A 12,907-nucleotide genomic window follows, 5' to 3' on the forward strand; every position below is an offset into this window, starting at 1 on the left:
TATTTTAAACGCCCGCGACGCCCGACGCCTTCCAGCCTGAATTACACCGCGCGATTCAGCCCGCTAGAGTAATTGCACAGCGACGTCTGATAGATATGGGTATTCTGATATCTCAATTACAGGTGGAAACGAGGATTTTGGCTTTCGTGTCCGTCTTACAGCGGGAAATTATGGGTTTCCACGCCTATCCGTTTGCGTTTTATGGAATTTGATTGGTGATTTAAATACAGGTATCGGTCAGGTGTTGATGAAATTTATTGCTCGGAGACCAGCTGCATTACGAACTCGGTACTCTTACTAACAGAAATTATAGTCTAAAAAAGCCAATATCAACCATGTACAATGTACAGTTCCATAATTAAAAATTCATCCACCCACCCCTTTTTCGACTTCGACAAATATCTCAGAACTCCATGGTCACGTACTTCTTAAATCATTCACTGCCAACTGCAGCATCACCCCCGCCAAAATGACGACTTAAACCCCTTCTTCTCTCACCTGAACAACACCACCCCTCCATAAATTTCATTAATATTCCTGAGTTATCGCCAAAAGTGTCCCGTTTGGTCGAAAATCGCACCTGTTATTCGAAGGTCGAGCGTTCTCCAGGCTCACCGCGAATCGAATTTGGCACCGTTAACGGGTGGTCCAATTTTAATGCGATCCGCGATAAGCTTCGTTCGGGAAGATACGACCGACAGCAAAGCAATAATTACATTCGCCGTTTCCATCGGTGCATTGTGCTTCGCGTGCCGAGTCAGCCGGTTCTTCCAGTAATTACAACTCTGAATTAACCGAGACGCGTTTCCATTCCCCCTTCTATATTTCCATCGGATGTACATCGAACCGCCATTACAGCGGGAGCCACTTTTCTCGTTCGTCGTTTTGTCAGCAGTTTCCAGCCATTTCCGTTCCTGCGGCCGGCGTGATCCACCGTGACGATCCGAACTTCGTGTTTTCGACGAAACGCGTTGTAAACAGGCCGCTCTGGGAACTACCGCGATAGAAAATTGTTGCATGGTTCGCTTCGCCTCGGAGTATAATCCAACGGGACCGTCGGTGTGGTAATTACGTGAATCTATGCCCGTGCCGCGAGAATTTGCTCTAACTTGCCGCCATCAGCGGCGAGACTGTTGCGTGGAAAATGTAGCTGTAATTGAAAACTGTGGAGGGTTGATCGAAAATACCGAAACTTTTACTGTTTGGACCGTGGGTACAATTTCATCTGGATGGAATAGAAAATTAACCCTTTGCACTACTTTGCCGAGTCCCACTCGACATTCTTTCGTGTCCAAATCAACAGCGAAGGAAATTGTTTCAAGAGATACCATACACTTGAAAATGACAAAATACAACAAAAGTGAGCGTAAACTGGTATTTTAGCGAATTTGTTTCTTCCTAATGAAATTGAAATATAATTGCAAAGTGCAAAGGGTTAAGGAATAAGGAAACATCTATAATCAAAATCAATTTATCAAGCCTCTGTCCACGTATAATTAGAATCCCAAGGAATAAATTGCATCCCTGTTCGAAGGAGGGACGGTAGATGCGATAGAAATTATTGTCCACGAGGGTAGTATGTAGCGTCTCGTTGCTCGTGGTTGCTCGTGGTTGCTCTTCAAGGTGCACGATCTCGAGACACGACTTCGCGTAAGAAACCTGGGTGTAGGAGGGAGAGAGAGTCGTACGATTTATGATTCAGCCGAGCTCGGGAACGGAACATTAGGTATGCGGTTCATAGTACGCTTTAACGCGCAAGAAAGATGCAATAAATTGTAGCACGCGTGCTAGTACGTCCTGAAGCCCAAGGGGAGAACGCGAGACTCACCCTTAACGAGGTTTCGGCCCTCCTTATTTTCTTTTCGCGTCAACTCGCGCCTCGAGGACTGCGTAAATTAATTCCCGCTTGGTAAACGGTCGCTCGACTCTGGAACACCTCAACCCCTATACCGAGGGGTGCTTTATGCCCGCGATGTTTGCGCTGGAAACAATTATTTTAGTATTCTGGGAACATTTAGTATTACGAGGAAATATTTCTGTTCGTGAAAACACTGTGAATCTAATCATGTTTTTATTTTCGTCACTTGCTTGGTTCAGTGCTTCCTCGATTTCTTATCTTGAAAGGAACATTTGCGATACATTCCATTTTCAGACCTGGCGTCAACAAGCCAGGACACAAATTTTAATATTACCGATACTCTCGATTAGGGCAATCTCCTCATTTGTGAAGAGTTCTTTTTATTTTTTCCAAATTAACCTTAAAACTTAAATTATATTAGTACGAGAAAAAAGAAATAATACAGGTCTAAAAGGGTTAATTTTCCTAGAACATTTCACTCGAAGTCCTTTATTTTCTGGTAGATTCGAAGCAGAGTTCTCGTAGAGTTGTTCTTAGACGTACGTTTCTATTTGCCGGGCATGAAGTAATCCCCCTCTTCTGTAGATTTTCTTCCTGCTTTCCCACGAAGTTTACTGGAGTCCGTGCGTCCGTTGAATTTCCATCGTTTCTACGATAAGACTCGTCACGTGGACTTTACGAAACTCTCGTAGTGGCTCATAAAGGCGGCATTCAAAGCCGAATGGGAGGAAGGGGGTGGCTAATGGAACAGATTAATGAGAGGTTCGTCGCGATTTTACCCACGGAACGAAACGGACTCTTATACAGGGTGGTTAGAGAAATGTGGTCGGATTTAACGTCGATTTTCTGTATCACATGGTAATCCTCTTTTTAAATTTATTTATTAACTTGCCAGTGTAACAGGATTAAAACAAAGCTAGGAAATATTCAACGTTTCGTATGACACCCTAATAATTGGAGGATTTACGAGACGTCATGGACGCTCGAAAATGCAGACGGATTTCGCGAAATTATAACCTGTTTCGTAACGGCGGCCGAAATCGAAGGCTGACAGTTTTCATAAAAAGGATTATCGCGAAAGTAATGGCTGGCCACTTATCCAGCGACCTCGACGCGTTATTCTCTTTAATGCGAGTTTGACACGGTGAATACCGGTGGTTAGCTGATTATTGGCACAAAAGCGGTGCCCCACATTGAGACCGAGCGGCCAAGAAATAACCAGAAGGCTATCGCGAATGAACGGTCAAGTTTTCAACTATGATCTTTTAATATTCGTTTCAGTTTCAATATGGTATGAGCCGTTCACTGCCCGAATCGATCAACTCAACTTTTTGTTTTATGGAGTTATTCGATTTGTGCAGCGAACGGTTCATATAAAAAATGTCAGTCCTATCTTCTCTTAAAATCCTCCCAAGGCAAAACATTGATCACCACCACCAACAAAAAATCGCAAACAAAGATCTCCCAAAAAACGCCCAACTGAAATGCTCCGAACGAGAATTTTGCTGAATCGAATCTGCCCAGAAAGGACGACCATCGTTCTCGAAGGGGTGGTCGATCGAATTCGCGCGAAAATTCCTGGACGACGCGAAACTCCCCGGGGAGGGGTGGGTTGACCGTCATATTCGACCGCGGATTGCACGGAGCATCGTCTGCTCGTAAATTTCCGTGATCGAGGAACCGTGGAACACGCTTCAGGCCTGTACGCGTATGCGCTGGCACGCGCGTATGCATTTCTGCACGTACGCGTCTATGCACGCGTGTACATATCGATGGGCGACCGTAGCCTACGACCAGCTATGCGCATCTGCCCGAATACGCCCCCTGCGCCCGTATCGCCTACGCAATAAGGGAAGATACACCAACCCTCCACGAATTATGACTCGATTAATTCTGCTGTGATTCCCGCGCCGCGGTATCTGTGACGCACGCGCGAGCCTCAACTGTTGGCGAGATGATTCCGAGCCGTTGGGGTAGATTAGGTATGTCCGAACGGGACCATCTCTGGAGTACCCCGAATTTCTACAGGGACGAATCGCTGGTCGAAATTCCAAATCAGTTCTAGATGAATTTTATTGAATGTATTTCGTGAAATTATTTAACAAAATGTAGGTATTATTGTAGGTTTTTTCTCTTCTGGCGTTCCATAAATATCGACTAGGTCTATTAACCGAATTTGTCTAAATTAAACGTTGCCCAATAAATATTTTATCGTGAGTGTGCAAACGTGTAAAGGAAGGCGCGAATAGTACACATTGCATTAGTACACGTGAGGTCTTACACGTCCATTTATCAGTCCTTTATCAGTTCCTCCTTCGTCTGTTATTTACAACATTATTGCCCATATGAACACTAAGCAAAATTTCCTATAAAGTCGAACTCCTCCATTTAACATTCCCAGGGCGTCGAATTGTCACGTTTAGGGACGATTTCAGAGTTCAATGTTTGCTTCCAATCGTTTCCAGCCATTTTACGCCACGACTCGCGTATTTTATGAACCGCGCACGCGAATGCCCCGCGTGGCTTCGATTTGCCGCGAATTCGGAAAATGTCCTCGACTTATGGAATTCTGTCGGTGCTCCCGAACGGGATAGATCGATCTAGGAGTGATCGATCGCGCGTCTGGGGACGCGTGTCGCGCCCAGACAACGCCCTGTCCGCGACAATACGCGTCTCGATTAATCCTGCGGCGATTTCGACGCATCGACCTGAAATTATGTATGCGGCCGCACGTGTGCGGTCCTGGCTCGGATTAATTGGCGACAGGGATACAAAAACGTTCCTGCGGACGTTTTTGTTAGCCTCCAGGCGCGCCAGGCTTGTAAATTTCATGGCTGGCAGGGGCTGTCGAACCGAGATGGGCACCGTTTTGCTGGAATAATGGACGAAAAATGGAAGTACGGTAGATTTATTCGTTATTTATTTAGTAATTTTACGATACTGATACAAATACCTCTCCCACACACCTTATTACGGACTGTATTTATGACGAACAATTCGAGATTCAACGAAATCTAAGACGAATAAAGACTGTCGCTTCTGAGTCGTCCTTCGAAGGGTCAACATACCCTCTATCAACATTAACAGCCCCGACACGCCTCCAAGAGTCCTCCAAGCGCCAAAACCCCATTCGGCGATTAGTTCTTCCAAGTATGTTGCTTTCCACGGCGCTGGAGTGTGTACAAAGTGCTTCGCCGTGTTCCTTACAGCGTGTACGCTTCCATGGAATTTCCGTCGTGGTTTAATGACCCCTCGTTTAATTTTATGCGAATATGAGCGTTAACGGGAGACGCAAATATCGCGAGTCGAGAGGCATTCGGAGGTGAAACGTCGAATGCCGATGAGGCGTGAAAGTATTCGCGGACGAGGATAGAGGCGTTCGCAGGTGAAAGGTAGCAGGTGTGAAAAGTCGAGAGTGATAGAGGAGAGGTGAGGGTGGGTGTAAGGGGGGAGGGATCGAGACAGCATGGATTCGCCCTCGCGTACATTATTTCCCGTCGTTTATTAGACATCGAGTGCATCATCTTCTGTCCATGAAATAGCTGCCATAAACATCCGCCGGTTTTTATCGGTCGGTCGACGTCGGTTGTTCTTGGGGATTTCAGGACCACGCTCGGCCTCGCTCGCTTCCGCTCGAAGTCGCTCGAAATTTATTCGCGCTTCGAAGCCCTCCTATAAATTTCGCGTGCGCACCGTTAAATATGCCCCGAGCGAGATTCATTGTGAATTACCGCCGACCAAAAACTGGAAACGCTTTAACGTTGCGCGGGGGGCCGGGGCGGGTTGAAAAATCCCGTCCGTGCCATTAACCATCCGTAGCGGATAATCCTTTTAAATATTTCGCCGTTGCCGAAGAGCAGTCGGAGAAAATGAAAATTATTCGGTCCAGTACCCGATAAAACGTTCTATTAGCAAAATTATATTTTGTCTGGAAACCCCTTTAATCTTCGCGGCCGGGGTGGAGGAGGGGGCGATCGGACCGGAAAATTCACCGTTCTTTATTTTTCAACGTGTCCCAGTTCCACGAGATACAATTTTCGCGTCGTTAATCGTTAATAATGCCCCCCACTTTCCCCCCCCCCTCTCCCTCCCTCTACGACCGATACGAAGTCACCGGGGTGAAGAAGTAACGGGAAGGGATTGAAGCAACGCGGGTAATGTTGTTACGGTGCTTTGTTGTCGCGGATCTTTTGCGCCGTAGTCCGTTTAATAGTGATTGAAATGTAACGAGTTGGCGGAGAAACGGACGACCTCGTCGGAACGGTGATAATTAATAATGCATCGTCGAGCCGGGGGATGGTCCGCTACGACTCTCGCGTTTCTCTGCCCTGGAATCGCAGAATAGAACCGCGTCGATCGAGTGCTCTTCCGGGGCTAAGAGAGCGGTGTTTAGAAATCGACTCGCGAGCACAAAGGGATGACACGTTGCCTGTGTCTCGAGTGCACTCGGAGCGACACGCACGGTTCACGTATCGGAGCGTCGTGTCGACGGTTCATGGATTTTCAATGAGGGAAAAGCCTCGATACCGTGACAAAACAGTCGAGCTCGCGAAAGGAGGTCCTTCGACGTTTCCGGAAACTGGAGGATCGTCGAACGTCTGTGCGGAGAATTTAAATAATGTGGGAGGAACACCTGGCGAAAACACGGAAACAGTACATATTAATTTATGGAATTCTTCCTGGTACTTTGGACTCGATATTAATTGTTATGGTTTTGGTATTTTAGTTTGGAGAGGATCTACAAGAAGAATTCCGTTGTATTATTCTCTTAGGGATCTACAAAAGTATATCGCAAGCTTTCAGAGTCAACTTCGTTTTCATTTTAATGCAATAGTCCATTCTTTATGAAGATAAGTAGAGTAGTGCATTTCAGTCAGTCCCATAAATATTCGTATCCTCTGTGTTTATCGAAGGAATTTGCCTAAATTAAACGATAAACTTGACGTTTCCAAATAAATTTTTCATTATATATATATATACACAAGTGTACGTGAAACGTTTATTTGAAAACATCAAACTTGTTATTTGATTTAGACAAAGTTCTTTAATAGACATAGAGATTCGAGTGACTCTCCTTCGCTCGATTTGATCCTTTAACTCCCTTTGTATCACGAATGGAAGGTCCTTTGCTCGATCGTTGATCCACGGCGAGCGAGGGACGTTAATACGTAGCGAAAATGAGCTACACTGGGCATCCTCTCGTGTTCCTCGAGGATGTATCGATTTCCACGGACGAAGACCTACGAGTTCGCGCGTGTACGCGGCTGGGTAACGAATACCCGGTTATAAATTGCCTGATCCGCCGATAGCGGGGCCGAACATGAAAATACAAACGGCCATCGTCGGGCTGTATCAGTTTCGCGTGGTTTATTGTAGTCGTAAAGCGCTAGCGTACGCAACAATTCGGCGCGTTGTTCGTCGCCTCGTCGATGGGATCGCCAGTTTCGAGTCTGCTGGAAGATGGACCGAAACTGATCGCTGTTCCATCGTTAAATATGCAGGATGGAACGTAGGAAATAGGGGAGAAGGTGGAAGGATTCGCGTTTCATCCTGAGCCTGTCGGAGGACTCAGTGAGGGTAATTAGAGGACTCGGAGGGCTTTTATTTCGTGGGAGAATAACATTATCCTTCTTGTGGGATCTTTAACAGGTTGTAATGTAGACTCTAGGACAGTCAACGGATCGTACACGTAGAAATTAGGAGCCTAGACTACTTCGGTCGGTTCGCTTCCAGCGACACCTGGAAGGACCCTCCCTAGAAGAAAACTTCATTAATAGAGTTTCTTTTGTTCTTCGATCGTCTGTACTTCTATCACGAAATCCTCGAGTCTTCATCGAACGTTTCTCTGGTTGTTCAGAGGTCGCTGGGTAGGTTCAATCCTCGGGAGGATATTATGTGGCCTCGGGGAGTTGGTAGGCAGCTTGTTCGACCTCGTTCAACCTTGCCTCGGGAGCGGAGGTTACCGGATGGAAGGACGCGCCGACTAGAAGGCGCAAGGATATTACATTCTGGTTGGCAACTTCTCCAGTTCCACGTTTCCTCTCCTCGCCTCTCCCCAATGTCTGCTGGCTGTTCGAGGTTCTCTGTACTTGCTCGAGATCCGGAGGAATCTACGGGTGCTCCACGGCCAGGTAACCTCGTTTGCGAGCATCCGTGTGTACCCAAAGCATAGGCCTTCCTCTCCGCGTCGAGCGCGTGCGTGCCGCGTTTGGTACTACGCGGTGCTTGTTGGTCCACGTGAGCAAATGCTTCGGTACTGTCCTGCGTTAGTCACGATTTGGCCATGGTCGACGTGATTTGGGTACCAGGAACGGTTATTGTTAGGCGATGGCATTGTCCGCTCCTGGAATCGCCAGGATTCACTTGCGATTGCGGACTCGTGCTAACTATAACTTGGCCATTTTTATGTTGTATTGGAAGTGAAGAATTATTTTTCTTTTCGGACTTAGATGTTTAAAATAGGAGTCCGTTGAAATCTTCAGGCTTCTGAGAAAGGTGCAAGAAGATTACAAGTAATGTGTTCCTTTAGCACGTTGATTGTCGCGTCACTCATACGTGGATAACAGTGCGTTTCACTGAAGAACAGACAAAATTCTGAATGCTAAGTATCAAAGAAAATTCGAATGAAATTCTTAAACTTCGATGAAGTTATAAAATTAAATACCACAATAAATATTTGATCATGTAAATTTTCAAGAATATCATTTCGGTAGTCAACGTGTTAACAATATCCAATGACGGATACTAAAAAACATTCCAAGTACGTTCGCTTCTGAATCTCCCAGCACATACGCTGAATACCAGCAACGCCATTTAAAAACCCACCTAACCTTTCATTTCTTCATTCGCCGATCTCCTATCGTTCGAAAAATTGAATTCCTCCGAGTCGAAGTCGTACCCGAGCCGCTTTCGATGGCCGCGATCGGTCGCTTGGTATTCCTTAGCCAGCGTCGATTATTGTCAGGCTTTAAACTGGCCTGTAATTGGCTGCGTGTTGCAAGAACTCGCTGCTCGGATTCTCAGCGGCGGATGCACGACCGTACCTTTGTATTTTCGCTGGGAATTCGTTCGCGATCAGTGCTCGCCAACGCGTCGAACCGTTGTTATTTCAAATTTCAGACGTATTTCGAAATACCGCCGAATCCTGGAAAAGTTTTCCCGTATCGGTGGAATAGTATGGGTCCTTAGCCGAGATAAAATTACACGGGGAACAGTAATTATACGGGGTGCGCATAAATCGGACTCGGTTCCATAAACTTTCATTTTCCCCACTGCATTTCGAGTATTAAAAAAATCAAGTTTCATTGCTGTTGCGAGAAAACACGAACTGAATTTAAATTAATGGTGCATTCGTGCTCTTGGCAAGCTGTGCTATTGTAATATTTGTTGGGGTTTTGCAACGAAGAGGTATAAAAGTGCGAAAGGAGTAATCACAGAAGAATGAAAATTTAGAATGTGCAGTTTCAAGGAAAACAGGAGACTACGGTCGTGACACAGCTTCCAGGTCTGTAACGATGCTGAATCCATTTACAACAAATACATTACCTTAAAGAGATTTCCCACAAAGCATTCTGACGAAACAAAGGCTCCTACATCTGTCCACGACTCCTGAAAATGCAAAGGGGAACGAAGAATTGAAACAAGGAGTCCCCAATAAGGGGATAAAAAGTACCGAAGGAAGATGAAGGAGATCTCGCGGAATGTCGAGCTCGATACTTCCCTTTCTGTCTCTGACATCCTTCTCCCATGTTTCTTCCCTCATTTTCTTCCCTTTTTCTACGTTCTCTTTGCGCTCCTCTTCGAGATCGTTTCTGCGTCCTCTCGTCTTCCTTTCACTCTTCCCTTTCTGCGGTTTTCCAACCTCTTCGTAACTCGGCGAACGGATGAGAGGGACGGAGTGTATCTCTTAAAACCAGTTCGACCTATAACAGCGTCTTTGCATCGGCTTGCGGGGAAACGAGAGCGTGCGGCTAAGTTACCTGAGAAACTGGCGTTTGAAACGACTCCTTCGTACTTCATCTAACTCCAGGAGCTACCAAATTCGTGAGCAGAAGTCGATTTTCACTCAGTAGCAAACACGAGACAAACAATGTAATACAAGCTAACCAAAGCTCTTAAAACTAACTAGTTACAAGTCTCTTGTTATAATTATTCGTAACAATAATGAGCAGAGTTTTGCTGCATCTCGGGGCTCATCGACCACTCGAAACAAGGTTACAAACGACGTCCACGTGTCGATTTCCCCGCGACAGACGATCCGTAAGAGTGCTCGGCCTTCCATACGGGACATCCGTGTCCGAAATCGCCATATGGCGCTCGTCGTTTTTCCAACTGGTCGATCATGGCGGTCGATGTATCGGGAGGATCTTGTCGTTGTCAGTCACAATCGCCGAAGACGTTCAGCAGTTTCATTAAAAAGCCACGCCGATACATTCGACCCCATTACTCGGATTCCAGTTGCCCAATCCGAACAGAGATAGCATCGCAAACGCAAGAATATTTGAATTCTCGGAGTAGCGATCCAAATACCTCGCGATGCGGCTTGTTGTACAGTTTCCCATCAACGGAACCGATTTTCTGTTTACTGTAGATGCTGTAGTAAAAGTATTTGTTTAAGGGCGGAAGTATTCATCCAGAGATATTAAGGATCAATTGTTTCATATAATAGATATTAAAATATAGAAATATTTCTGACGACGTCTTCACGATTTCTTACGCCACCACGTAGAATTTAACGAAACGCAGAGCCTAGCTAATTCTAACAGCTGCCATCCCAGAAAATAGCAGCCCTTAAGCAAACTCCACCTTCGCGCAAGGAATTACTGTTTCCATCGAAAATCGTCGGAAGCAATTTTGCATGGAGGCGCGTCGTCGTAAAATTGCGTTTCGCCGATCTCGGTATTTTACAGCGACGGTTGCATGGCGAAAGCGATAAGGGACGCTCGTTGGAAAATGAAATTTTCCGCAACGAAGATCCGAGCGACTCGAAAGCGAGGCGGGAGGTCGATAGGAAGTCTACGGGGTGCAAAACAACGGGATGATTTGCATGACGCTATGGACGCGCTTTTATCAAACCTCGTTTTGATTACGTCACGAGGACCCGAGTCGATTTTTGCATCCATTCGCCTCGTCCAGTTGAGTCGCGATTAAAATTATCTTATCTGAGCGAAAATTCACTTTCCATACAGAAACATAAAGGACGCGAATTAAACGTGAATTAAACAATTTAATTTCGACACTTATCGTGTATACCACTCCCAGTAGAAACTGCATTTGGTTTCGGTGTGTGGTATTGTTATAAAAAAAATTCGTTGAAAATTGCAATTAAGCGCGCAGTTTTTCCTCTGCGAGCCGCGCGTAAATACAGTCGATTGGAGTCGGCTCCGCCAGAATTGAATTGAAATTACGCGAACGCCAGGAGCAGAGGGATAGTAGAGTGACGAACCGGTAAAAGAAAATTAAGGCGGATCGAGGGGAATCGATTAACGGTCGAGTTGCACGGAAATGAATGACGCAGTTCCGAACATCTGTCGTGTTAGCTCGTTGTCGCGCCATATGTAACCCGGCGAGAGCTGGCGCCTAATAACGCGGCCGAGAAATAAATTTTCTTCGAGGCGAACCTTCTTTCGCGACCAAGAAACGAAATTGCTGGACCGGGAGTATTCGAGAAGCCACGAAACTAAAATCGAATTCTGGTCGCCAAAGAGAAGCAGTTGAGACAGAAACAGAAATTTGTCCAATTCGTTAAGGTAAATACTACAGAATATTTAACTGCGTTTGAATAAAACGATTGCGAGAGATATGCGGGGAGTCTGGCGAACATTGACTCAAAACCAAGAGCTGGAAAGCTCAGGGAAAAGGGTTGGGGGGAAGACAAAAGAATAGAAAGCGTAGTCTCGAGGGTTTATTTAGTGGTGGCTCTTAAATCTCGTCCAGGGGGGAACCGTACGCACGGAAACGTGCGCGCGCTCGCGACTTACAAGGAAATTCCATTCTTGGAGACCTCGCCAGGCTCTAAATAATTTCCGAAGATCTCGTGGAATTTCACGGGCTGGCGGTCGCGACGCGAATTCATCTAAATTCATGACGGCGATCCGTTATATTTCTCGTCGGGACGAGGAACGACATATTTTCCCCGTGACTCGGGGGGCGAAACGGTCGTGCGACGTTTTCCCAACGGCGACGATGGTCCGCTCATTTTTATCTTTCGTTTCGTTTTACACGGCTGTAAGCAGTTGTTTAATAATGAATAATGCATGAGGGATAATGGATCAGAAGTAAAAGGCGCGGGGCGGCGACGATGAAAGAGCCTGTTTAAAAAGGGTTCGCAATTTCCTGAAGTGGCGCTCGTCTCTCGTGTATTCCTCGCCGCGGCGCTCTTGTGTGCAGCTGGCACACTTGGCTGCACGCTCGCTTCTGGCCAGAAGTTTATTAGAACACGGACTTTGCGGCCGTTTAGGTAGACTGGACCGTGGAAAGTACAATCTGCTTCGAGGTGTAACGAGAACTACAACGCCGCCGTTAATTGCAATTTTTCATCCGAAGGAAAAGTCGCGAACTCGCGTGTTCTTCCACCGGGGCTCGATTTCTCTTCGAGTATATTACCTCCGATTGTGGCTGAGAAATCATCGTTGTCTCTAGATTTATACGAACAACGAAATTTTACTCTTCGTTTCCGCTTTATTCTTTCTCGACGCTATACAATAGAAATTATTATTATTCAACCCACATCTCTATCATATTCGACTAGGGAAGCGTATTAAATTCTTTCTTCGCTTTTCCTGTATCCAACGCCATACGCAATTTATCTCCACAGATGAAATATTAATTCCCATCCACGTGACGTTAAAAACGTGATAAACTATCTCGAAATTCCCACCCGGCGATAAGCTCTACCAAGCAGCGATTCACAGCCCTTGTAAACTTTCAACAAGAAAAGCGTCCTCGCGACCGTTCCTCTTATCCGTCGGACATCTCGTTCCTAATTCATCCCCCTGGCTTAAGAGGATTAAAGCAACAGAAATAAAAGCGCGAATTCGCGGCGGTCTT

At 46.0% G+C, this 12,907-nt stretch overlaps 1 protein-coding gene across 6 annotated transcripts in view; it reads left to right on the forward strand.

Moving 5' to 3' along the window:
- The window catches only part of LOC128880045 (uncharacterized), a 170,845-nt gene that overhangs the window by 18,873 nt on the left and 139,065 nt on the right, over positions 1–12,907 (forward strand). The window lies entirely within an intron of this gene.

This window comes from Hylaeus volcanicus, chromosome 7, assembly GCF_026283585.1.
Source record: "Hylaeus volcanicus isolate JK05 chromosome 7, UHH_iyHylVolc1.0_haploid, whole genome shotgun sequence".
In the NCBI taxonomy this organism is placed as follows: domain Eukaryota; kingdom Metazoa; phylum Arthropoda; class Insecta; order Hymenoptera; family Colletidae; genus Hylaeus; species Hylaeus volcanicus.